The sequence below is a fragment of the Oncorhynchus masou genome, unplaced genomic scaffold (assembly GCF_036934945.1).
Source record: "Oncorhynchus masou masou isolate Uvic2021 unplaced genomic scaffold, UVic_Omas_1.1 unplaced_scaffold_1366, whole genome shotgun sequence".
Lineage (NCBI taxonomy): Eukaryota > Metazoa > Chordata > Actinopteri > Salmoniformes > Salmonidae > Oncorhynchus > Oncorhynchus masou.
In genome coordinates this window covers 125,222-151,210 of record NW_027016704.1, presented here as the reverse complement: position 1 = coordinate 151,210, position 25,989 = coordinate 125,222, and the positions used below count along the sequence as shown (strand labels likewise).

The 25,989-nt window shown below is 49.5% G+C and overlaps 1 non-coding gene and 4 pseudogenes across 1 annotated transcript; all 5 read left to right on the top strand.

Moving 5' to 3' along the window:
- The first annotated feature begins 5,443 nt into the window (after window positions 1–5,443).
- LOC135539066 (U2 spliceosomal RNA) lies at window positions 5,444–5,613 on the top strand (annotated as a pseudogene).
- A 267-nt stretch (window positions 5,614–5,880) lies between these two features.
- LOC135539060 (U5 spliceosomal RNA) lies at window positions 5,881–5,999 on the top strand. The gene has a single exon (XR_010455544.1). It is a non-coding gene; the product is annotated as a U5 spliceosomal RNA (small nuclear RNA).
- A 3,930-nt stretch (window positions 6,000–9,929) lies between these two features.
- On the top strand, window positions 9,930–10,098 carry LOC135539055 (U2 spliceosomal RNA; annotated as a pseudogene).
- A 1,186-nt stretch (window positions 10,099–11,284) lies between these two features.
- On the top strand, window positions 11,285–11,410 carry LOC135539062 (U5 spliceosomal RNA; annotated as a pseudogene).
- Window positions 11,411–17,882: 6,472 nt separating this feature from the next.
- Window positions 17,883–18,056, top strand: LOC135539064 (U2 spliceosomal RNA; annotated as a pseudogene).
- The last annotated feature ends 7,933 nt before the right edge of the window (window positions 18,057–25,989 follow it).

Genomic DNA, 25,989 nt, shown 5'->3' with positions numbered 1-25,989 from the left:
AGATTATTTTTATTCATTACGTACAGTAAGATGGTAAACACTGATACCCTTTGTGTGTAATTTCTCCTACTGTATAAATGACTGTCTGTTTCCCAGTGTACAAAGAAGGTCAACAAGAAGAACCACTGCACTCCAACACCTTCCCGGAACCAGACCCCTGCCGTCAGTGAAACAGGTAAGTCAATACACTCAAATGTGTACTGAACAAAAATATAAACGCAACATGCAACAATTTAAAAGATTTTATTGAGTTACAGTTCATATAAGGAAATCAGTCAATTGAAATACGTTCATTAGGCCCTTATCTATGGATTTCACATGACTAGGAATACAGATATGCATCTGTTGGTCACAGATACCTTTTATTTGCGATTTTCAGAAATCGTTAACATTGCGTTATGCTAATGAGCCTGAGGCTTTAGTCACGATCCCGGATCCGGGTCAAACATTTCTGGTGGCCTTCCACAAGCTTCCCACAATAAGTTGACTGAATTTTGGCCCATTCCTCCTGACAGAGCTGGTGTAACTGAGTCAGGTTTGTAGGACTCCTTGCTCGCACACGCTTTTTCAGTTCTGCCCATAAATTTTCTATAGGATTGAGGTCAGGGCTTTGTGATGGCCACTCCAATACCATGACTTTGTTGTCCTTAAGTCATTTTGACCCACAACTGTGGAAGTATGGACAATAAGTTATTGTCCATTTGGAATACCCACTTGCGGCCAAGCTTTAACTTTAACTGATGTCTTGAGATGTTGCTTCAATATATCCACATCATTTTTGTGGATATCACATCAAATACAACTATAAATAATCTTATCTAAGTCCTTTACAATTTTGGGGGGTAAGTCAAGTGATGACGAGACATAAACCAATCTGGATAACCCTTCAGTTTTGGGTAACTCGTTTTGGAGGAGAGCACCTTGGTGGAGTTGGAGGTGGTCCCGGAGATCCAGATGTCAATGGGTATTCAATCCATCAGTAGGCCACAGGGAGACGTTGGAGGAGCAACGGGAGAGTTGGGCTCATCTCTTGACGAAGTATATATCAATGAAGAGGCATTCGGGGCCCTCGTGGGGTAGATGAAGGAGATTGTGGAGGAGCTCCAAATCTCACAAACAAGGACGGCGGAATGGGGGTCCATCTCACCCTTACTTGCCACTCCAAGAACGAAGAGGGACACCTCCACAGCCCAGCAGGCCCTGCAGGAGCCAGGGCTGTTTGTGCACTCGGGTGAGGCCCGGAGGAAGAAAAAGAGGCTTTCCTTCGAGATGGGGGAGGGCTAGAGTGGGCTGGGAGGGGTGGGGGTGTGAGAGCGATTGGGGACAGTGCAACAGAGGTGGCCCCCCAGTCACCGCGGGTATCATCTCTCCCACTCATCCCGATGGACATAGATCTGGTGGCCCCTGCGCTGTGTATGCCCGATGGAGATGGGGTGTTCCAGGCTTTTTCTGGGACGCCGGGACCCCCCATCCACAACCTCAAACCCTTCCCTGCATCTTGGGCTTCTCAGAAGGGGGATGCAGTGGATGGGGAGGCCTCAGAGGAAGGGGGTCAAGAGCCCTTGTCCGTGGATGTACGAGGGGTTGGGGATATGGTCAGTACTACCGAGGTGTCTCCCCTGTCCTCACAGGGTCCATCTCTCCAGCTCTTCCAGATGGACAAGAACATGTCGTCCGGGACCCCCCATCCCCAACCCCTTCCCCGCATCTTCGGGTTCTCAGGGGGGCGGTATGGGTGGGAAGGTTTGGGGGGGCTCGGACGCTGGACCAGCAGCCTCCAAGTTCGACGAGGACCTTTACCCACCGGACAGAGTGAGTACTTGAACCCTGCACCTTGTTGACTTTTCTTTTTAATTGTGCAATCATGGCAGAGATTCAAATAATGACTATGAATGTTCGGGGTCTAAGGGACACTGTAAAAAGAACTGCTGTCTTTAGTTGTTTATCAAACATATGTTTTACCTTTTGTTTCTTGCAGGAGGTACATTTAAGGGATGGGGGGGACGTAGAGCAGTTTAAAAAAGAGTGGGTAAAAGGGAAGTCTGTGTGGGGGGTGTTCACTCATCAGGGGTTGGGATTTTGTTTGGGACACGGGAGGTGAGGGTGAAATGCACGTATGTTGCAATGCAGGGGAGGGTTTTGGGGGTGGACATAGCGTTAGGGGATTTTAGACTTAGGATTATAGGGGTATACGGGCCACAGACGGTGCCAGAGAGAAGGGAGATGGTGGAGAGTCTGGCACCTCTGTGTGCCACAAACAGAGTTTTGGTAGTGGGAGGGGATTTTAATGTAGATTTAGGAGGGGTGGGAGATGGTAGCGTGGGGGCCATCACTCGACTTATGGCAAGCCATGGTTTGGTGGATGGGGGCCTTAACACTACTCCGGCGCTGGCGGGTCCCACGTGGCGTAACTCCCGGGGGGTCGTGCGGAGGCTGGACTATGTATTTCTACCCAAATCCTTGGGGCTTTTGTCTGGGCGTCTGCTGCCTGTGTTTTTCTCAGATCACGACGGGGTCCTCCTTCGGGTCAAGGCGCCTGTCTGCCTTTTCGGTAGGGGGTACTGGAAGCTCGACCAGGACATCCTGGAGTAGCGGGCTTTTGTCAATGCTTTCTCTGTTTTTTTGGGGTGGCTTGAGTGTCTCCGGCCTATGTGCGGAGGAGTTTTGGAATGGTGGGAGTTAGTTAAGGTAAGAATTAGGGTATTTATTATTGGTTTTTGTAAGAGGAAGGGGAGAGAGGAGAGAAGGGAGGTGGAGCAGCTTCAACGTTTACTCGATCTCGAGTACGAGGCAGGCAACCTCGGTGCTTCGATGGACGTTGAGCGTGCTACCAGCCTCAAGGCTCAACTCAGGGAGGTGCATGAGCGGAAGGCCCGTGCCTTCGGGCAGCTGAGTTTATAGAGCAGAATGAGACATGCTCGGCAGTGTTTTTTAAATCAGTTAGGGAAAGGCAGGTAAGACAGGTTTTTTATGGGGTGAGGGATGGACAGGGTAGGGTAGTTAGGGAGCCGGAGCAGATGGTCAGGATGGCAACTGACCATTTCCGGGGGGGTTTCCAGGAGAGGGTAGTAGAAGAAGAACAGGGTACCGTGTTCTTAGAACACTTGTCCCGGCGTGTGCCGGAGGACATTAGAAAGGCGATGGATGCCCCGATAACACTAGAGGAGGTGGAGAGCGCCCTCAAGAGGATGGGGAAAGGGAAGGTGCCTGGGATGGATGGGCTGCCAGCGGAGTTTTACCTCAAGTTTTGGGGTATGCTTGGACCGGTGGTCCTAGAAGTGCTGACGGCCTTTCTCGAGATTGGAGTCCCGGGCAGGTCAATGGCTGTAGGCGTGCTGTCCCTCCTCTACAAGAAGGGAGACACCGCCGACCTCAGCAACTGGTGGCCGTTGACCATGCTGTGCGTAGATTATAAGATACTAGCTAAGATCATGGCAGACCGAGTGCGCACAGCCCTTCCCTACGTTGTCCATGAGGATCAAACGTGTGGGGTGGAAGGCCGTTCCATTAGGTGGAACCTCCAACTGATAAGGGACTCCATCGCCTGGGTTGAGGATAGAAGTCTACCTCTGATGGTAGTGGCGCTTGATCAGGCCAAGGCTTTTGATCGCGTCAGTAGGGTTTTTCTTTTCAGAGTGTTAGGTAGGTTAGGGTTTAGTGATCGCTTTATAGAGTGGATCAAGATTTTGTATGTGGGAGTGGGGTGCCGGGTGAGCATAAACAGCCATCTGGGCGACGTGTTTAGACTCTCCTCAGGGGTCAGGCAGGGATGCCCGCTCTCGGCACTCCTTTCGTGCTCTATATGGAGCCCTGGCGGCTGCCATTAGGGCTGAAGCAGGGGTGGAGGGCTTGCTGGTCCCTGGTAGCGGCGGTTTGCGTGTTAAGGTGACACAATACGCCGATGACACCACCTTGCTTTTGTGCAAGGACTCGTGCCTGCTAAGGTCTCTGGCCATAATTGGAGACTTTACCCGCGCGTCGGGAGCGGTCCTTAACCTCGCCAATTCGTCTGTTAAGTATTTCGGCAGATGGCGGGGTAGGACGGACGTGCCCGGAGGGCTATCTCTCTGGAATGGGGCCCTGAGGATTCTTGGGGTCCACTTTGAGACCTCCTGAACTGGAACATGAGGGTTGCTTTCGTTCAGAGGAAGCTGGCAATGTGGAAGGCCAGATCCTTGTCTTTCTTGGGCAAGGTTCTGGTCCTGAAGGTGGATGTACTGCCTTCCCTTCTGTACTTGGCTTACATCTATCCATTGCCAGCGAGCATGAGGAGGGGGCTAGTAAGGCTCGTGTTTCAGTTCATTTGGGGAGGCAGGTATGAATATGTCGCCAGGGCTCGCATGATCTCAACAATCGGGGAGGGTGGGAGGGGAGTTCCACACTTCCCACTCAAGTTGGACTCGATTTTTGTTTCGTTTTTGTTGAATGAGCTCGCTAATCCGGTGATTCATCCCTCCGGTTACTTCCTACAGGTGTTCTTCTCGTACCAGGCGAGAAGCATAATGGTGTGGTCCAACACGGTTCCTCGGGCTGAACAGCTGCCGTGGCACTTCAGCCATGCGGTGAAGTGGCTGCGCGCACATCCCGAGGTTGAAGTCGCCCGAGTAGGTTTGGACCACAGATGCCTGTACGAGGAGGTCAGACGGACCGTTTGTGCACCCCCTGTGGTGGGTACCCCTGCTGTGGTCTGGGAGACCATACAGGCGCGGGGCCTAGACAATCGTCTTAAGGATCTAAATTGGTTAAGCCTCCACAAGTAACTGCCGGTACGATCCATCATGTACCGGCATAGCTTGGCACGGTCCCCCCAGTGCCCGAGACCAACTTGTGGTGGGGAGGAGACGATACGCCACATGTACTGGGACTGTCCTTTCGCAGGAGTAGTGTGGGCCAGGGCTCAGGGTTTGCTAGGGAGAGTGAGGGGAGGTTTTGTTTTAACATGGGCGAGGGTGGAGAGAGGGGTAGGGAGAGCAGGGGGAAGTAGGGACCGTTTTCTGTTGTGGCTGCTTATCAGTCTTTTTAAGAAAGGGCTCTGGGATGCCAGGCAGGGGCTGGTTAAGTCAGGGGCAGACATGGGGGTGGAGTAATAGTGAGGAGAGTGGAGGGAGATTTGAGGGGGAGGATAAGTGGGACCACCATGCCGCATTAGAGCAGTGGAAAGGGGGGTTGAGGCTTGTCAGGTAGGTAAAGTTTAGAAGGAAGGTTGGTAGGTTTTGTGGGATTTGGAATGCTTATGCTTATTGATGGCTTGTGATTTTTGTTAGTTTGCAGCAGCCCCCTGGAAAAGATTGGGGGCGGGCGTTGGTTGCCTATCTCTTACCAGAGAAAAAGGGTTTCAGTGTTTTTGAAAAATGATGGGTTGCTTTTTTTGTTACAAGTTTTGTTTGGAAATGGACATGTTAAAAGAAATGTTCACCGTGTAAATGTATGAAAAGTTAGAATAAAAGCTTTGAATCATCATCTGTTCTTATTAGTTTAATATATGATACGTCCCCCATCGGGGGACCTTATATTAAATGGATTTTTCGAACAGGGAGTTGGAAATGGGGCTTGCTCCGTCCGCTCCACGCATCGACCCGGTATTGCAGTACCTCCGGGAACGGTGCAACTTTTCTCCCGTTGTCAATACTCATTCACAAAGCTATGTAAACAGCTAGCTAGCTAGCTAGCAGAAGAAGAGAATGGAAAAAAACACTCAAACTGAAAGAAGGGCGGAGCGCCCTTCAATGGGGTCCCCCGTTTCCCGCCATTTTAGTAAAAAAAAAATTGGGCCAGGATAGTGTGTGTGTCTCTCTGTCTCTGTGACCTTCTTTTTATCCACAGCCCTCGAAAACTTGGAAGAGTGGGTTCCGGGAGCACCCGCGACCTCTGACTTCCATACGACTCTGGTTTCTCTTCATTACGCACAAGCCTTTCGCTTTTTACTAAAGACTTCCGTGGAGAGGAATACTTACACGAGTTCAACGTATTTTTGGAGGGGCTTTGCTTCTTGCAGAGCCCGGTATCTTGTTTCAAGAGAAATTGACAGAGGTGGGCCAGGATAGTGACTTAAAGACGCATTAGCGACTTTTTCCAAAAAACACCTGCCTGTCTGTCGCCGGGCGCGGGGGGGACGAGGACGGTGGGTGGGAAGGGAGGGAGGAGACGGCTTTTGCCAACCCGCTGAGGTCTGTCGAGACCCCCGGGGGCCCTGCGCTTGCAAGGTTTCATTTTTGGGTTATCGCTTCTCGGCCTTTTGGCTAAGACCAAGCTTGGTACTGCGGTGCCCCAGAGCTCGCTTAGCTGAAAGCCGAAGGCCGGAGGGCGTACGAAGTTGTGGTCGAACTAGGATTATTTCCTTGGTCTTTACAACGCTATTTTTTCTCAACGGGTTCTTTTTTGAAGAAGGCCAGATTTTGTTTTTCGAACAAACCATTTTTCCTGGGAGAAATGGCAAGATCTTCAACAAGCAGGATGATCCCCGGGATTGGCCAGGCGAATACCATTCGATTTATTTGGAGGGAGAAGCAGATGGAGCCATTTGGAAGAGAGAGCTTTGGGAGAAGTATTCTGATGGGAGTCCTGAAGCTGACAGTAAAATAAGTTTTCTGTCTCCAAGGGAACATGATGGAGGGGAGTTTTGATGTGACCCTCTACACCGAAGAGCAGCACGAGGAGACGATGAAGAGGATAAAAGAAGTGGGAGATGCGAAGCTGATGGGCCATCATGCAGTCACCAGCCTGGCCAAGAATAATTTCAGGGTGGTGACTGTAAATATGTATAACCCCCACGTAAAAGATGAAGATGTGAGGGCCTTCCTGGGGAGATATATGGAAAACGTCTCCTCAGCAAGGCTTGTCAGGGATTCTCTCGGATTCTGGAATGGGAGGAGAAGCTTCCAGGCTCTCCTTAAAGAAGACCCCAAAGGCCTGGGGGGGTTATCTCCATCCCCCAGCAATGTTCTCCCTGGGGGCTGACAGGGGGGACTTTGCATTATGCCCGTCAGCCTCCTTTCTGCAGGCGGTGTATGGCCTACGGGCATACCATGGCCTCGTGCGGTGACATCAGGAAGTGCAGATTTTGTGGATCGGTGGAGCACGAGGCCAAGGACTGTGGCGAGCCCAAGGTGTGCCACGGGTGTGGCTCATCAGCACACCTGTGGCGGGATTGCCCAGCTCGCCAGAAGTCGTACGCGGCTGCAGCTGGAGGGGGAGCAGGGGGTGGAGGAAGAGGGGGCCCGGACACCAGAACAGGCCCAGAAGAAAGAAAAGCACAGGAGGAGGAGAAAAAGGAGGCAACGGGAGAAGAGGTGCAAAGGGTTGAGAAGGACGGAGCTGAAGGAGAGGGAGTGGAGAGGCAGGAGACAGAGGACAGAACGGTGAAGGAAAAGAAGAGAGAAGAGAAGACGGGAGCAGATGGGGAAGATGGAAGGAAGGAGTGGGGGAGTGATCTGGTGGAACAGATGAGGGAGATGGTGGAGGGACTGGCGGGGATGGAGGACATGGTCACCCCTTTGCCGCCATCTCAGAGGAAGAGAGGGAAGAAGAGGATGGATCTGGGGGACGGAAAGAGGAGGGGGGGAGGGGGTAGCAAAGAGAGGGAGGGGTAGGGAAAAGTTTCTCTAAATTCATTGTTTTCTTCTGCCCCTCAGGATTTGGTGGAGAGTGAATCCCTGGAAGGGGCTCGGGACTGTCTGGCTGGGGGTTCTCAACTCCTCTTTGAGGAGATGGGGTCCCCGAGCCTCGGCCCGGAAGCTTTCAGGGAGGGAGAAATGGAGGGTGTTGGTGGAGAACCCAGGATGCAGGACACTTCAAGGCCTAAAACCATACCTGCATTCTGGGTTGGGGAAATGGAGGAGGACGGGGGTACGTCAGGAGAGGAGAAGGCATCCCCGCCAGATGTGATGGAGCATGGGAGCATCGGGTGATCCTCCTGTTTTTGGTTTGGGTTTATTTATTGAGTTTTTTTGTTGTTGTAAATAATTAATGAATATTTCTATTAAATTGTTTAGTTTAAATGTAAGGGGTTTGAGGGATTTTGTTAAGAGGAGGGTGGTGTTTAGTTTTTTAGAGGGGGTGGGTTTTGATGTTTGTTTTTTACAGGAGGTTCACTGGAGGGATATAGGGGATGTCGTTAGATTTAAGAGGGAGTGGGATAAGGGAGAGTCATTTTGGAGTATAGAAGGGGTGCACTCGACAGGAGTAGGGATTTTGTTTGGGAATCGGGAGGTGAAGGTAGAGGGCACTTTTGTTGTAATGCAGGGGAGGGTTTTAGGGGTGGATGTCACATTTAGGGATAGTAGGTATAGGTTAGTGGCTCTATTAGATGGAACCTACAGTTGATTAGGGACTCCATCGCTTGGGTTGAAGATAGAGGGCTGCCTTTGATGGTAGCAGCGCTAGATCAGGCGAAAGCCTTTGATCGCGTGAATAGATCCTTTCTATTCAGGGTGTTAGTTGGATTAGGATCTGGGGAGAAATTCATAGGATGGATCCGTACATTATATGTCGGAGCGGGGTGCCGAGTTAGTGTAAACAGTCACTTGAGGGACGTTTTTGACCTCTCGTCTGGGGTCAGGCAGGGATGCCCACTCTCGGCTCTCCTTTTCGTTTTGAACATGGAGCCTCTGGGGGCTGCCATTAGGGCAGACACAGGGGTGGAGGGCTTGTTGATCCCTGGAAGCGGTGGTTTGCGTGTCAAGTTGACGCAGTACGCTGATGACACTTCCTTGCTGCTATGAAAGGACTTGTCCCTGACAAGGTCTCTTGCCATTATTGGGGATTTCACCCGAGCGTCGGGTGCAGTTCCTAATCACATTAAGTCTTCCGTCAAGTTTTTTGGAAGATGGCGTGGTAGGACGGATGTGCCTGGGGGGTTATCTCTCTGTGACGGGGCCCTGAGGATTCTCTGGGTCCATTTTGAGACCTCTGGCTCAGCGACCCTGAACTGGAACATGGGTATCGCAGTGGTACAGAAGAAGCTAGCAATGTGGAAGGCTAGGTCTTTGTCTTTTATAGGTAAGGTCCTGGTCCTAAAGGTGGATGTATTGCCATCTCTTTTGTATTTGGCGTACATCTACCCATTGCCGGCTTGTCTGAGGAGGCCTCTAGTGAGGCTTGTGTTTCAGTTCATGTGGGGTGGCAGGTACGAGTGGGTCGCCAGGGCGCGCATGCTCTGTCTCATCGGGGAGGGAGGTAGGGGTTACCACATCTCCCCCTCAAGCTGGACGCAATTTTTGTTTCCTTTCTGTTGACAGAGCTTGCTCATCCAGTGATACACCCGTCCGGGTACCTCCTGCGGGTGTTCTTCTCGTATCAGGCGAGAAGCATAATGGTACGTTCCATCATGTACTGGCATAGTTTGGCGCGATCCCCCACCTATCCAAGATCTGCTTGTGGCAGGGAGGAGACTGTGCGCCATGCCTTTTGGGACTGTGCCTTTGCCGGACTAGTATGGGCTAGGGCACGGGTGTTGCTAGGTGTGGTTAGGAGTGATTTTGTGTTGACATGGGCTAGGTTAGAGAGAGGCGTAGGGAGAGCGAGGGGAACGGATAGGGACAGGTTTCTGCTCTGGCTTCTCATGAGTCTCTTTAAACGGGGGCTGTGGGAAGCCAGGCAGAATTTAGTTAAGACAGGGAGAGATTGGGGGGTGGAAGGGATAGTGAGGAGGGTGGAAGGAGATTTAAGGGGGAGGATGAAGCTGGATGAGAGGAAGTGGGGGCAGCATGCGGCACGGGAGAGGTGGAAGGTGGGTTTAGGGCTGGGAGTGATAGAGTTAGATTAGGGACGTGGAGATAGGGAAAGGATTTGGTTAGGTATGACGGGGAGGGACGATGCTCCCCTGAGTTTTTGTTTTGGTTTGTGTGGTCTTTGTTAATTGAAAATGCCGTTATTTGAGTTTGAAAGAAAAGTATGATTTTGAGTTGTATGAATGTATGGCATTGTGAGTAATAAATTATTTTATCTATAAAAAAAAATCTGTTCTTATCAGTTTAATATCTGATACGTCCCCCAATGGATTTTTCGAACAGGGAGTCGGAAATGGGGCTTGCTCCGTCCGCTCCACGCATCGACCCAGGTGTCCAGCTGTCTCGTCTCTGCCTGGCCGGTTCCCCTCTTTCCACTGGGATTCTCTGCCTCTAACCCTATTACAGGGGCTGAGTCACTGGCTTACTGGGGCTCTCTCATGCCGTCCCTGGAAGGGGTGCGTCACCTGAGTGGGTTGATTCACTGATGTGGTCATCCTGTCTGGGTTGGCTTGGGTTGTGCCATGGCGGAGATCTTTGCAGGCTATACTCAGCTTTGTCTCAGGATGTCCTCGGATGGGGCCACAGTGTATCCTGACCCCTCCTGTCTCAGCCTCCAGTATTTATGCTGCAGTAGTTTATGTGTCGGGGGGCTGGGGTCAGTTTGTTATATCTGGAGTACTTCTCCTGTCCAATTCGGTGTCCTGTGTGAATCTAAGTGTGCGTTCTCTAATTTTCTTTCTTTCTCTCTCTCGGAGGACCTGAGCCCTAGGACCATGCCCCAGGACTACCTGACATGATGACTCCTTGCTGTCCCCAGTCCACCTGGCCGTGCTGCTGCTCCAGTTTCAACTGTTCTGCCTTATTATTATTCGACCATGATGGTCATTTATGAACATTTGAACATCTTGGCCATGTTCTGTTATAATCTCTACCCGGCACAACCAGAAGAGGACTGGCCACCCCACATAGCCTGGTTCCTCTCTAGGTTTCTTCCTAGGTTTTGGCCTTTCTAGGGAGTTTTTCCTAACCACCGTGCTTCTACACCTGCATTGCTTGCTGTTTGGGGTTTTAGGCTGAGTTTCTGTACAGCACTTTGCGATATCAGCTGATGTACGAAGGGCTATATAAATAAATTTGATTTGATTTGATCGACCCGGTATTGCAGTACCTCCGGGAACGGTGCAACACTTTTCTCCCGTTGTCAAGGAAAAATACAAATTCACAAATCTATGTAAACAGCTAGCTAGCTAGCAGAAGAAGAGAAGGGAAAAAAACATTCAAACTGAAAGAAGGGCGAAGCGCCCTTCAATGGGGTCCCCCGTTTTCCGCCATTTTAGTAAAAAAAAAAAAAAAATTGGGGCCAGGATAGTGTGTGTGTGTCTCTCTCTCTCTGTCTGTCTTTGTCTCTGTCTCTGTCTCCCTCTCTCTCTCTGTCTCTGTGCCGCCTCTGTGTCTTTGACCATCTTTTTATCCACAGCCCTCAAACTTGGAAGAGTGGGTTCCGGGAGCACCCGCGGGAACCCGGCCTAGAGTGGACAGAGTGTGTCTCGGGCCCCGACCTCTGACTTCCATACGACTCTGGTTACGCACAAGCCTTTCGCCTTTTACTAAAGACTTCAGTGGAGAGGAATACTTACACGAGTTCAACGTATTTTTGGAGGGGCTTGGCTTCTTGCAGAGCCCGGTATCTTGTTTCAAGAGAAATTGACAGAGGTGGGCCAGGATAGTGACTTAAAGACGCATTAGCGACTTTTTCCCAAAAACACCTGCCTGTCTGTTGCCGTGGGGGGGGGGGGGGGGGGCTTTTGCCAACCCGCTGAGGTCTGTCGAGACCCCCGGGGGCCCGGCGGTTGCAGGGTTCCATTTGTGGGTTATCGCTTCTCGGCCTTTTGGCTCAGATCAAGCTCGGTACTGAGATGCCCCAGAGCCCGCTGAGTCAAAGGTCGAAGGCCGGTGGGCGTTAAGAGTTTTTGGGGAATTTTTCCCAAAATTTCTGAAAACTAATTAAACTACAGCCATACAGATATGGCTGGTAGTGGGAGCACATTGTCGGTTCCGAAGGCCGGACTAAAGAACACTATTCGGTTTGCCTGGAAGAATGAGGAAGAAGTACGAATGCCAAGAGATACATTTGGGAGAACTGTGCTGATGGGGGCCCTGAAATTGAGGATACCAGAGGTGATTTGTCTCCAAGGCATCACTATGGAAGAGGCTTACGACGTGACTCACACAGAAGGAATGTGCGATGTGGTGATGGACAGAGCGAAAGCGGCGGCTGGGGAGAGGCCTTTGTCATTTTTTGACATAACGTGCCTGGCAAAGACCAACTTCAGGACGATAAATGTACATATGTACAATCCGCATGTGGCGGACAGTGCGATAAGAGCGTTCCTGGGCCGGTATTGCGATGTGACGTCGGGGGCAAGGTACGTGAAGGACTCGTTGGGGTTCTGGAATGGTCGCCGCCAGTTCCAGGTACTGCTGAGGCCGGATAAAGAAGGGTTCGAAGGCTTCCTCCATCCCCCGGCGGTCTTTTCACTGGGCTCAGACAGGGGGATGCTGTTCTACACTCGTCAACCCCCCTTTTGCAAGAAGTGTAGGGAGTATGGGCACGTCACGGCTGCCTGCAGTAAGGGAAAATGTTGTTTCTGCAAATCGGGAGAGCATGAGGCAAAGGACTGTAGGGAGCCAAAGGAGTGCCATGGGTGTGGTAGTAGGCTGCACCTGTTCCGCGACTGCCCGTCCCGTCGGCAGTCATATGCCGAGGCAGCGGCAGGAAGGAAGCAAGGAGGACATTCTGTGGGGGAGCAACTGGAGAGGAAGGACCCAGAGAGGAAGGAGCAGGAGAGACCAACCTCACCAACGCCCAGTCCAGGTGGCAGGGCCGGGAAGGAGGTGTCAGAGCTGCCAGCTATGCAGAGGCCGGCGGTGGAGGAGGCGGGGGTGGAATGGAGGAGATGGGATCATCACTGGATGGGGTGGAGGGGCTAGGGGCCCTTGTTGAAATGGTGGGAAACCTTTCAGTGTTGGGGTCAAGAGCAGGGGAGTGGGCCTCACACTCCGGTGTGAAGGAACCGTCAGTCGGGGATGGGGGGGGGGGGACCCAGGAGCCTGAACAGGGCCCCTATGTCGGAAAAAAGAAGAAGCGGAAGGTTAATGAAGAGAATGAGGTGGGGGACTTAAGGGAGGGGGCGGGCAAGCGTGTGATGGGGGCTAAAGACAACGCCGGTGCTGTGAACCCCCAGTCCTCGCAGGACTCATCTCTCCCTTTTCCCCTAGTGGAGATGGACATGACGACCTCCGCTCTATCTCTGCCTACGGAGGATGGAGGGTCGCAGGGTGTTTCAGGGGAGCCGGAAACCTCCGCCCCAACCCTGACCCTTTCCCGGCTTCATGGGTAGATGACATGGGGGTCATAGAGGAGGGGGAAACAGGATGTCTCTAGTGGGGTGCGAGCAGGGGGCCTGTAGAGGACCTGTATTCATCAGACGAGGGGAGCATTTTTGCATCCTTGTCGGATGAGATGGAGCAGGGGAGCATCGGGTGAGCCTCCTGTTTTGTTTTTTGTTATTAGTAGTTTTATTTTGATGTTTTAGTTATGGATAAAACTACCTTTGTTAGTATAAATGTAAGGGGGTTGAGGGATAGGGTTAAAAGAAGGGCGGTTTTTAGTTATTTAGAGGGTGTGGGATTTGACTTTTGTTTTTTTACAGGAGGTTCACCTGAGGGATGGAGGGGATGTTGTGAGGTTTAAGAGGGAGTGGGATAAGGGGGAATCAGTTTGGGGTATAGGTGGGGTTCATTCAACGGGGGTGGGGATTTTGTTTGGCAATAGGGAGGTGAAGGTAGAGGGCACTTTTGTAGTCATGCAGGGGAGGGTTTTGGGGGTGGATGTCACTTTTAGGGATAGTAGGTATAGGTTAGTGGTGGTGTATGGACCACAGGTGGCGGCAGACAGGAGGGAGATGGTGGACAGTCTGACGCCACTGTGTGTTACAAATAGGCACTTGGTGATAGGAGGTGATTTTAATATAGATTTAGGGATAGGGGGGGATAGCAGTGCAGGCGCTATCACCGGGGCGGGGGGGGATAGCAGTGCAGGCGCTATCACCGGGCTAATGGCTTGCCATGGTCTGGTTGATGGTGGCCTGCACATTACTCCGACAATGGCCGGTCCTACATGGCGCAACTCCAGGGGGGTTGCACGGAGGCTCGACTATATTTTTGTATCCAGGTCTTTGGGTCAGTTGTCTGGGCGGCTGTTGCCTGCTTTCTTTTCGGACCACGACGGGGTGTTCCTGCAGGTAGGGTCGCCAGTCTGTCTCTTCGGTAGGTGGTACTGGAAGTTAGATCGGGATGTGCTGGAGGAGCAGGCTTTCGTTGACGCCTTTTTTGGTTTCTTTCGGAAGCTTGATGGCCTCCGGTCCATGTGCGAGGGGATGTTAGGTGGTGGGATTTAGTTAAGGTAAGGATTAGGGCCTTTATAATAGGATATTGTAAGAGGAGAAAAAGGGAGGAAAGGAGGGAGGTGGATCATATCCAAAGGTTGCTCGAGCTCGAGTACGAGGCAGGCAACCTCGGCGGGTCGGTCGACTGGGAGAGATCCACTGCCCTGAAGGCGCAGCTCAGGGAGCTGCAGGAGCGGAATGCTCGAGCTTTCCTGGAGCGTGCGCATAATGGCTTTCTAGAACATAATGAGACTTGTTCCGCTATGTTCTTTAAGTCGGTTAGGGCCAGACAGAGTAGGAAGGTAATGCATGGCGTTAGGGAAGAAAATGGTAGTGTAGCTAAAGAGCCGGAGGAGATGGTCAGAGTGACCACTAACCATTTACGAGGTTTCTTAAAACCTCTTAGAGATCGGGCTACTTTTTTCAACATTCTGTTAAAAATCGCGCAACATTTCAACGTCCTGCTACTCATGCCAGGAAGATAGTATATGCATATGATTAGTATGTGTGCATAGAAAACACTCTGAAGTTTCTAGAACTGGTTCAATGGTGTCTGTGATATTAACAGAACGAGTTCCGTGGTCCAAATCGCCAGAAAACCTGGTCACTAAATCGACGGAGAAAAAATCAATCCGCCAGTCTATGTTCTGTCTATTGGAAGGAAAAATACTTAAGGGTGAGATTACAGTTCCTATAGCTTCCACACGATGTTGCCAGTGTTGTGATTTCGTTTGAATTAAATCCTTGGTCATCTGAGTAATAGCCACATCCGGTTGTCAGGTCCATAGCTGTGAACAATGGAACCGGAAAAGTTGGCTACGTTTCCCAAACTTGTGCCTATTGAATACAGATCGCTCCGTGATCAATTTGATCGTTTATTAACGTTTACTAATACCTAAAGTTGGATTACAGAAGTAGTTTGAAGTGTTTTGTCAAAGTTTATAGGCAACTTTTTCAATTTAAAAAAACCGTTGCGTTTAAAAACTGTGTTTTTCCTGGATCTGACGGTCTTCATAAATGGACATTTTGGGTAAACAAGGACCCATTTAATCGAAAAAAAAGACCCAATTGTGATGTTTATGGGACATATAGGAGTGCCAACAAAGAATCTCGTCAAAGGTAATGAATGTTTTATATTTTATTTCTGCGTTTTGTGTAGCGCCGGATACGCTAATTCCTTTGTTTACGTCCCCTTCTGGGATTTCGGGGTGTTGCCTGTTATAAGATAATAGCTTCTCATGCTTTAGCCGAAAAGCATTTTACAAATCTGACTCGTTGGCTAGACTCACAACGAGTGTAGCTTGAATTGACTACCCTGCATGTGAGTTTTAATGAACGTTTGAGTTTTAACGAGTGCTATTAGCATTTGGCGTAGTGCATTTGCATTTATTGTTGGCAGGGGGTGCGGTTGCGTCCCGGGTGGGCCAGAGAGGTTAAGAAGAGAGAGGTAGATGTAGAGCAGGGAAGTGTGTTTTTAGAACACTTGTCCCGGCGATTGCCGGAGGACATTAGAGAAGCGATGGAGGCTCAGATCTCCCTTGAAGAGGTTGAGAGCGCCCTCAGGAGGATGGGAAAAGGGAAGGTACCTGGGATGGATGGGCTGCCGGCCGAATTTTACCTCAAGTTTTGGGGGATACTCGGACCGGTGGTCCTCGAAGTCTTGAAGGCCATCCTTGAGACGGGGGTCCCGGGGGGATCAATGGCCATCGGTGTGCTGTCACTTCTTTACAAGAAGGGGGACGCCACAGACCTTGGCAACTGGCGGCCATTGACCATGCTGTGTGTAGACTACAAGTTTCTAGCAAAGGTCCTACTGGATCGGTTGCGCACCGCCCTTCCCTACGTCGTCCATGAGGATCAGACGTGCGGGGTAGAGGGTCGCTCTATCAGGTGGAACCTGCAGTTGGTCAGGGACTCCATCGCTTGGGTAGAAGATAAGAGGGCTGCCTTTAATGGTAGCAGCGCTAGATCAGGCGAAAACATTTGATCGCGTGAATAGATCCTTTCTTTACAGGGTGTTAGGTAGGTTGGGGAGAATTTTATAGGATGGATCCGTACTTTATATGTCGGAGCGGGGTGCTGGGTTAGCGTAAACGGTCACATGGGTGACTTTTTTGACCTCGCGTCAGGGGTCAGGCAGGGATGCCCGCTCTCGGCTCTCCTCTTCGTTCTGTACATGGAGCATCTGGGGGCTGCCATTAGGGCAGACACAGGGGTGGAGGGCTTGTTGATCCCTGGAAGCGGTGGGTTGCGCGTCAAGTTGACGCAGTACGCCGATGACACTTCCTTGCTGCTTTGCAAGGACTCGTGCCTGACAAGGTCCCTTGCCATTATTGGGGACTTCACCCGATCGTCGGGAGCGGTTCTGAACCACGCAAAGTCTTCTGTTAAATTTTTCGGAAGATGGCGCGGCAGGACGGATGTGCCCGGGGGTTCTCTCTCTGTGAGGGGGCCCTGAGAATTCTCGGGGTCCATTTTGAGACCTCTGGCTCAGCGATGCTGAACTGGAACATGGGTATGGCAATGTGGAATGCTGGCAATGTGGAAGGCTAGGTCTTGGTCCTAAAGGTGGATGTATTGCCATCTCTTTTGTACTTGGCGTACATCTACCCATTGCCTGCTTGTCTGAGGAGGCATCTAGTGAGGCTTGTGTTTCAGTTCATGTGGGGTGGCAGGTACGAGTGGGTCGCCAGGGCTCGCATGCTCTGTCCCATCGGGGAGGGAGGTAGGGGGATACCACATTTCCCCCTCAAGCTGGATGCAATTTTTGTTTCGTTCTTGTTGACGGAGCTTGCTCATCCAGTGATATAGGCGAGAAGCGTAATGGTGTGATCTAACACGGGTCCTCGGGCAGAACAGCTGCGGTGGCACTTTGGTCATGCGGCCAAGTGGCTGCGTGCGCACCCGAGATTGAAGTTGCCCGAGTAGGTTTAGATCACAGGCACCTGTACGAGGAGGTCAGACAGGCAGGGAGTCCGGCGCCTGTAGCGGGCATCTCGGCAGGGGTCTGGGAGGGAGTGCAGGCGTGTGGCCTGGACAACAGGCTCAAGGACCTGAATTGGTTGAGCCTCCACAAGTGCGTGCCGGTACGATCCATCATGTACCGGCATAGCTTGGCGCGATCCCCCACCTGTCCAAGACCCGCTTGTGGCAGGGAGGAGACTGTGCGTCATGCCTTTTGGGACTGTGCCTTTTCCGGAGTAGTATGGGCTAGGGCACGGGTGTTGTTGGGATTGGTAAGAGGTGATTTTGTGTTGACGTGGGCAAGGTTAGAAAGAGGTGTGGGGAGAACAAGAGGTACGAATAGGGATAGGTTTCTGCTCTGGCTTCTCATAAGTCTCTTTAAACAGGGGCTTTGGGAAGCCAGGCAGAACTTTGTCAAGACAGGGAGAGATTGGGGGGTGGAAGGAATAGTGAGGAGGGTGGAAGGAGATTTAAGAGGGAGGATGAAGAGAGAGGAGAGGAAGTGGGGGCAGCATGCTGCCCGGGAGAGGTGGAAGGGGGGTTTAGGGCTGGGTGCGATTTAGATTTGTAAGGGGATAGATTATGACAGGGAGATAGGGAAAGGTAGTTTGTAGGATGACGGGAAGATGCTCCCCTGAGGTTTTTGTTTTGGGGTTTGTGTTTGTTAAAAAATATATCATTGTTTGAGTTTGAATGAGAATTATGTTTTTTGTAAAGAATGAATGGTATGGAACGTAATAAAATATTTAAAAAAAATAAAAAATCTGTTCTTATCAGTTTAATATCTGATACGTCCCCCATTGGGGGACTACATATTAAATGGATTTTTCGAACAGGGAGTCGGAAATGGTGCTTGCTCCGTCCGCTCCACGCATCGACCCGGTATTGCAGTACCTCCGGGAACGGTGCAACACTTTTCTCCCGGTGTCAAGGAAAAATACTCATTCACAAAGCTATGTAAACAGCTAGCTAGCTAGCTAGCAGAAGAAGAGAAGGAAAGAAACATTGAAACTGAAAAAAGGGCGAAGCGCCCTTCAATGGGGTCCCCCGTTTCCCGCCATTTTACTTTAAAAAAACAAAAAATAATAAAAAAAAACAATATTTGGCCAGGATTGTGTGTGTGTGTGTGTTGTCTCTCTCTCTCTCTGTCTCTCTGCCGCTGTGCCTCTGTGTGTCTGTGATCTTCTTTTAATCCACAGCCATCAAACTTGGAAGAGTGGGTTCCGGGAGCACCCGTGGCCTCCCTGTTTGCCTCAGCCCCTCACAATTTAGTGGAGGGGTCTGGGGGCGGTTTGTCGGAGGGGGGATCTCAACTTCTGTTTGTGGAGATGAGATCCCCTACACTCAGCCCCGAGGCATACATGGAGGGGGGGTTGGAGGGTGGTGGGGAGGAAGCCAGGATGCAGGGCACTCGGCCGAACACACTGCCTGCATCCTGGGTTCGAGAGATGGAGGAGGACGGGGGGCGTCAGTAGAGGAGAAGACGTCCCCGCCGGTGGAGATGGACCAGGGGAGCATCGGATGAGTCTCCTGTTTTTTGTTTGTTTTTGCATTTATTTGTTGAGGGTTTTGTTGTTAATTATTAAATGAATTGTTCTATTAAATTGTTTAGTTGAAATGTAAGGGGATTGAGGGATTTGTTTGGTGGTGTTTAGTTTTTTGGAAGGGGTGGGTTTTGATGTTTGTTTTTTGCAGGAGGTTCACCTGAGGGATGGAGGGGATGTCAAAAGGTTTAGTAGGGAATGGGACAAGGGGGAGTCAGTTTGGGGTATAGGTGGGGTGCACTCGACAGGGGTAGGGATTTTGTTTGGAAATAGGGAGGTGAAGGTAGAGGGCACTTTTGTTGTAATGCAGGGGAGGGTTTTGGGGGTGGATATCACATATAGGAATATTAGATATAGGTTAGTGGTGGTGTATGGGCCACAGGTGGCGGCAGACAGGAGGGAGATGGTGTACTGTCTGACGCCCCTGTGTGTTACAAATTGGCACTTGGTGATAGGAGGGGATTTTAACATAGATTTAGGGTCAGGAGGGGATAGCAGTGCAGGCGCTATCACCGGGCTAATGGCTTGCCATGGTCTGGTTGACAGGTACCAAACTGTGTGGACTCCTTTTCCAGCCCTGCCGAACAGTTATCTGGAAGGGGTGAATGGCTTTGGGATGGAGGTGGCTCCTGTCTGAGAGGCAAGAAAGAGGGATGGAAGCCCATTTCCATGTCAGATGTTTCTTTTTTCATGTCAATGGTCATTTACATGGATCTTGTGAAGCTAAAAACCCTGAAAGACTACTGGAAAACTGCTCCCCTCTACTGCCATTTCCCTTCACTGTCATATTATGCAAAAGGTTTCTGACAATCTCACGGGCGCTTCATATCAGTGACCGAGAAGAAGAGAGGCATAGCAAGGTTTGATAGGCTCTGCAAAATAAAACACCTCTACCCCTGTTGGGGAATAATCAGAATTAGTTGGTAACATAGGTAAGATGTTTTATATTCATCATATGTTCATAAGTTACTTCTCATCAGAATGTTTATTTTTGTATAAAACTGTGGCCGGGTTTGCAGTTATCTGTTAATTGTCAGGACTAAGTTACGTGGGCTGGAGAGAGGGGAGAGGTCAAGCGTATATTTCTTGGCTCCACAATGTCTGTGTGCCAGTCAATGTGTCTCTGTGATCTTGTCAAGATAGGGTGGATTTGATATATGCCTGTTGATATGAGGATTTGTTTATGGTTCTGAGTTTGAGAAATTAACATGTTTTAGGAGACAAAGCTTAACGATAAATTATGGCCAATGCTGTCTGGATATGTGTGTCTTTGCTATAAAGGATCTCAGTTGCAATATGTAAGGGACTCTCAGAGAATTCATTTATAGACACTGAATTGATCTGAGAGTCACAGGGTTGTGATGGAGCTCATATAATTAAAGATGGACTTCGTGATAACTAACTCTGACTTGTGTGTGGTTTGCTCTCATGATTTGGTAAATACAGGAAATTTCCACGACACCCCAGCATCGTTGAGGCCTGCAAGACCTATTTTCAGCCTGCCCAGAACGTTTCTATCGATGAGAGGATGGTAGCTTCAAAGGCCAGAATTGGCCTAAAACAATACATGCTTAAGGGACATGGGGGATGTTTCTGTTTTTTTTTTTTGGGGTTATTTTCTGTCAAACAGGGGAGTGTTTTAGTGGTTGATGCAGACTGGAGTGGGCACCTGCTGAACCTCGAGTTGGAATATATATTTTTTTCTTCCTGCCAGATGTTGGCGTTACTAACCGAACTGTGGTTTTGGGCGGGGATTTCATTGACTCCTTCGAAAGCACTGGAGACTTTAGCCTACCCTATTTGGTTTCTGTGGTTACATTTTTTTAATTTTAGGGACTATTTCAGAGTCAGTGACCCCAATGGGGAGGAGGGTATGACATGGGAAATCTCAAGGGGTTCCTGTAGTCTTATAGATTGGATTATTTTTTTAACTGTATCTGTGCCAGTCTCGCAAGTCACTGTTTCTCCAGCCCAGGTAGTGTTCTCGGTAGAAGGTTTTTGGAAATTAAACTCCCACATTTTGGCAGATCTTTCTTTTAGGGAGGCTTTTAAATCCCATTATGAGATATTGGGTGACCTCAAGCCATTTTTTGGTTCCCTAGTCGAATGGTGGGGGTGTGTAAAGCGCAATGTGCGCACCCTGGCCATCTCGCATTGTGTCGCTACGGCCCGTACAGATAGGTAGGTTTTTCAATGGCTTCAGGGGGAGCTGATTGCCTTGGTGTCAGCTGAGAACAAGGGTGAGGGGAGGGATGTGGAGAGGATGGAGGTTTTAAAAAGTATGTTGGGGCTGTATTTTCAGGGGAAGGCTAGGGACTTTCTCTTTAGGTGTCAAAGAGACAAATTCGAGTTTAGGGAGGCTAGCAGCTCATATTTTTTAAAACAGGCTAAAGCTGACCGTGCCAAAGCAGGTATTGCTCAGCTGCAAACAGTAGGGGGGGAATGATTTCTGACCCCAAGGGCATGGTGGAAGCAGTGTCCTCCTACCAGTAATCTTTTAGGGAGAAGGACATAGATGGTTCAACAGAACATGTCTTCTTAGGGTTTTTGAAGGAAACGGTTCCCCCAGAGGCAGCCTCTGATCTTGACCGCCCTTTCGAGCTTGCGGAGGTTGAGGCTGCTTTGTGGGTTTTACCAACCGACAAGGTTCCAGGTTACGATAGGCATCCTCGGGAGTTTTATGTTACCTTTTGGGAAATTTTGGGCAGAGATTTTCGTTCGGGAAAAAAAGGAGTGTATGATTCAGGGCTTCTGGGGTCTTGACACTGCTTTTCAAGAAAGGGGAAAGGGATAACCTAGGGAACTACAGACCCATTACACTATTGTGCGCAGACTACAAGGTGGCAACCCATGTCCTAGCGGGCCGCCTAAGGAAGGGACGGTGCTCCCCTGGGTTATAATTTTGGGGTTTCGTTTGTTTTGTGATTTAAATGCCTTGTTGTGAGTATTTGTGGTGGTTTGTTTTATTATGCGTATGTTTTTTTTGCTGAGAGTTTAATAAAACCTTTCAATCATTTGATGTCTTTTGATTTTAACCATGAAATTAAAGGAAATGGCATTTTTAGCAAAACAGAAAAGTAGGGGGTTATTTTAAGAAGTAAGGAGGGGGAATTAGAATGGGAGAAGTGTACGAGGCACTTTAAGAAAATAGTTAGAAAGGGTAGGACGATGACAGGATTAAAAGCAAAGATGGGTTTTAAAAAAAGATAGAGGGAATAAAAGAAGTAGTCGAGGATGTTTATGGGGAACTGTTTGGAGTAAAATATTTGTGTGAAGAAACCATGGGGAACATTTTAACATACATTGACAGGACCTTACTCAACACAAACAACCTGACAAAAGACCTGACAATGACAGAAATTGATAAAGGACTGAAACATTTTAAGAGGGGTCAGTCACCAGGGGAGGACAGCCTCCCCTTGGAGTTTTGTCTGAACTTTTGGGATGTCTTAGCCGGCAAACTTCTGTTGTTACTGACTTTGAACAACTTGACAAACTACCTGACAGTTTTAGAGTAGGGATTGAGACTCTTTTACACAAGACAAACTGGAGACCGATTACCCCTTTAAAATTTTGACTGTAAACTTTTTACTAAGGTTCTAACACTCAGAATGTCTTCTGTTTTAGGGGAGGTGATCCACCCGGACCAAACCTGTGCCGTTCCCAAAAGGAAGATCACGGACAGCCTGGTACTGATCAGAGATGCCATCTGTTATGCGAGAGACAGAAACACACAGCTTGTAGTCCTAAATTTAGATTTTGATCGAGCCTCGCACCAGTACCTCTTCAAGGTACTGCAAAAAATGGGCTTCCCGGACAGGTTCTTAGCTTGGGTGGGACTGCTGTACGGGGATATCACCAGCAAAATCCTTGTAAATGGGCTTTACCAAAAGCAGTGGGAGTACACTGCGGCGTCTATCAGGGCTGTCCGTTATCTCCTCTTCTGTTTGTGGCCTGCATCGAACCACTGGCACAGGTCATGAGAAGGGACCGACAGATCAGTGGGGTAGGATGACCACCCAGTGCGTTTTTTACATGGACGTCGTCAACCTTTTATCTGTCGACAGGACCCTGGACAGAACAGACTGGTACGGACGAGCCTCTGGGGCGAGACTGTACAGAGACAAAACAGAAGCCCATTTTTTCGAACCATGGGCAGACCCAGACTTAACCAGACTACCACTGACTGTTCAAATGACCTACATAAGGGTACTGGGGGAAAGTTTGACAGGGAGGGAGGAGGAAGCGGCAAATGAAGTGGGATCATGGGGACAGTAAGACAGAAACTCGATTTTTATCAGTTCTGTTTTTATCCCCCCACGAATAACTCTTTTAGCACTGGAACAGATGCAGTTTTACTTCCTGTGGGGAAGAAAGTGGGAGAGGCTGAGAGGCAGGTGGTCAAGAGGCCCAGGTCCAAGGGGGAGGGAAAGGCTTGCCTGACCTCTACTTGTTCCTGGGCAGCCGCGACACAGCGTTACATCTGACTCTTGCCACCTCCCCGGTCAACAACAAGACCCAGGCCCTCACGCAGTTCTGGCTGGGGTCTTACCTTAGAACCCTGAGGCTGATCCCAGTCGACCTGCAAGCCCCAGTCTCTTTCCTACTCCCTGCACACTATACCCAGCTCCAGAGGTGAAGACATTTTTAACTGGAAAAAGAGGCAGTAACCGTTTGAGCTATACATCGTGCGCTTCTTTCTCTTTTGCAGGAGCGGGAACCAGTGTGTCCAGTGCACAGGCTTGCTACAGGCGAGCCCACAGTGGTTTGGCGCAACGTGGCCCATCCGACTCTTCTGAACCGTCAATGGGACTTGTCCTGGATTGTCATCCACGAGATCCTCCAGGTCAGGGCCGTTATGAGGAGGAGGACACCCGACCAGGCTGCGGCCAAGAGGAGTCGGTGAGGCACTTGCTCTGGGAGTGCAGAGCTGCCAGGGGCCTGTAGAAGGAAGCACTGTGGTCCTCCCACAACCTGCTGGTAGCAAAACGAGTCGTGTCCACCCCCAGGCAGTGGCCATGGTAGCCACGGTAGACCTGGGGTGGTACAGAAGGGGGCCTCAACCCAAGGCGAAGGGTTCCCCAAAACACCCAAGGTCCCGGCCTGACAGCGCTGCGGCGCCTAGGGCGATGCGCCTAGGGGAGGGATCTCCTCTGGGCCCCGAAGGACAGGACGGTTATTGAATTCGGAATAGCACTTTTTTAAACAAAGTTTGTATTTAAACATTTATTTTTGTTAAATCATTTGTACACAATGTAAATGGCTTTTACAGATGGGATGTTTTACAAGAAAAAATACATTTATTCATGGTTGTTTCTATTGTTTTTAACAGACTAACAATTTAAATGTAATATTAAAATGCTGTTTTTATGTGTATAAATGTTGCACAAATATAAATGAGCTGTTTTAAAGGGAAATGTCACGACACTTAAATAATAGTAATATTAATAATCTGTTCTGTGTATTTTCTATGACAGTTGCTGCATTTGATCGGAGAGGCGATCATAGGCCGGAGTTATTTTGTTAAGTGTATTATTGTTGTTCTGTTGCACAATTATTTTATTTTGTCATGGGTAAGGAGGTGGTCTCGGTGGTAGACTACAGGCCCGCTGCTCCTTTTCCTTTCTTTCTTTCTTAATTTATATTTTGTTTTTCTTTTTTGCTTGTTCTGTGTTACATTTCCCCTCTCCTGTATATCATTTTGTCTTCCCTTAGCTCCTCCCAGTGTCTTCAGTTTTGTGTTGTCTGCTAGCTGGGGTGGCCTGCTAGCCTGGTATGCGATCTCATATGATCTTGGAAGCTAAGCAGGGTCAGTGATTGAAGACGTTTTTGCAGGCAAATTGGTTTTGTAGGACAGGGAATTGTTCGCTGCTTTTTGGTATATATATTTTGGTTGGCAATTTGCTTGAATTTGTTAGAATTGTTTTTTATTACTAGCTGAGTTGATTTTCACTAGCTTATGTTGTTGGGGGAAAGGTCTCTGTATAACCGGATGGATTACAATGGCTTCTATGACCATCGCGAGGAAACTGAAAGAGTGCAGGACATGAAGTAAATAATCATGGTGCCCCAACGTCGAGGGAGAAATCCTATGATAGAGCTTGTATTGTGGAGGTGGATATCACTGGGAATCGTAAACTAACAATGGAATTGCTGCGAGGGATAGAGAAGGCATGCTGAGCAGTGACAGGGTGCAGATGCAAGGGGGATCAGGAGTACGAGATAACGATGTCGAATGTCCATGGGAAGGAGTAACTGATGGATGGACTGAAAATCAAATCGTGTACGGTAATGGCGAGGGACATTTCATCGGATGAACTGGTGGCGTCCTTCATTAATTTCAGTGTATATTAGCGATGATGCTATTGTTGCCAAATTGGAAGGATGGGGTGTGTCGGCGGTTTCTGATTTAGAAGAAATTTTGGCTGGTAACGGAGATAGCAGATGTTACAAGATTCTGCAAGGTCCGGTTCTCAGACGTGATGCACTCACTACGGTATTCTGCAAAGTTCGTGATGTTGGAGGGGGATGAATAATTCCATGTGATACACGACAGGCAAGTTAAAGTGTGCCGAATTTGTATTCAGCCTGGCCACGTAGTCCGGAATTGCCATGATGTTTTTATGACGGCGTTGCAGAAATCAAGGGCATTATGCGAGAGTGCATCGCGAAAGTGGGAAGACCTTGCAATGGGTGTGGTGAGAGAGGCATCCACTGCACGTGTACTAGGCCAACAGACGGTGATGACATGAAACAACAGAAGGTAGTGTTAGAAGAGAGTGTGACGGAGGAGAGGACGGGAGGGAGAAAAAGGAGGCCAGGATGGTGAAGGAGAAGAGGGTGATGAATCTACTGTGGCAGATGGAATCGGGTCTAGCATGGAAATGAGCCGGAGGGTGGAGGAGGAGTGTCGGCCACGGATCTGTCTGAAGGTGCAGGGGGTGTTGATCATGAACGTTTTATATCTGACGCTAGTCCTAAAACTATGGAGGTGAAGGGTGAATCCTCGAAGAGTAAGGACTCAGATGAAGTCCAAAGAGTGAGGAAAGAAGCGAAGGAAAGGAGGCTGGTCAAGAAGAAAAAGACTGGGTCTTGATGATGGAAACAATAAACATCATACTCCTACTCATGGTGAGCGTTATATCTGTCAATATTAATAAGACTAAGAGATATGGAAAAGTTAGACCAGACAGTAAGCCTACTTCAGGTTATTTCATGCCTTCAAGAGACACTGGCCTGACAGTATGGTGGATGGAGTAAGAAAGTGACTGGAGAGGACTTGTGGGATTGCTATTTTAATTAAAA